This window comes from Rhincodon typus, unplaced genomic scaffold, assembly GCF_021869965.1.
Source record: "Rhincodon typus isolate 14 unplaced genomic scaffold, sRhiTyp1.1 hic_rhity00003469, whole genome shotgun sequence".
NCBI classification, from domain to species: domain Eukaryota; kingdom Metazoa; phylum Chordata; class Chondrichthyes; order Orectolobiformes; family Rhincodontidae; genus Rhincodon; species Rhincodon typus.
This window is the reverse complement of record NW_025969107.1, coordinates 16,718-17,272: the sequence shown is the minus strand read 5'-3', so window position 1 is coordinate 17,272 and position 555 is coordinate 16,718. Positions and strand designations below refer to the sequence as shown.

At 54.6% G+C, this 555-nt stretch overlaps 1 protein-coding gene across 1 annotated transcript in view; it reads left to right on the top strand.

Annotated features, from left to right (window-relative positions):
• Positions 1-283: 283 nt before the first annotated feature.
• The window catches only part of LOC125481768 (von Willebrand factor A domain-containing protein 7-like), a gene marked incomplete at its 3' end in the record, with an annotated part of 15,755 nt that continues 15,483 nt past the window's right edge, over positions 284-555 (top strand). Inside the window, exon 1 of the mRNA XM_048593672.1 lies at positions 284-546. The remainder of the gene's footprint in view (positions 547-555) is intronic.

Below are 555 nucleotides of genomic sequence, written 5' to 3'. Positions count from 1 at the left end.
GTGTGTGTGTGAGTGTGAGTGTGTGTGTGTGAGTGTGAGTGTGTGTGTGTGAGTGTGTGTGTGTGAGTGTGTGCGAGTGTGAGTGTGTGTGTGAGTGTGCAGATGGAGGAGGGGAGCTGGGCTCTCTGGCAGTGAAGGGGCCCGAACTGTTCCAGTTGCCGATTCCAGGAAAGGTCACAATGTAGAGCTCACGCTGCCTGCGGGTTCAGTCCAGCCTTTAGTTCCCTTTCCAGGCAGATCAGGGAGGGCTCAGGGCTTGTTCCTGCCTGTCAGTGACCTCCCTCTGATTCTCGAGCTGTTTTCTCAGGAGATCCGATTGTCAGAGATCCTGAAATCACCAGCGAAAACTGCGCCTGTATTTTCACCCAGAGATCGTTCCGAAGAAGGGTCCTGACCCGAAATGTCAACTCTCCTGACCCTCTGATGCTGCCTGGCCTCCAGCTCCATACTGTGTTGTCCCTGTACTTTCACCGAGCCACTGAAACCTTCTCATCTCGACCGGCACCTCCTCCTCTCCACCAAAACACGCTCACCAGCTGGTGTCAGGTCAGATTA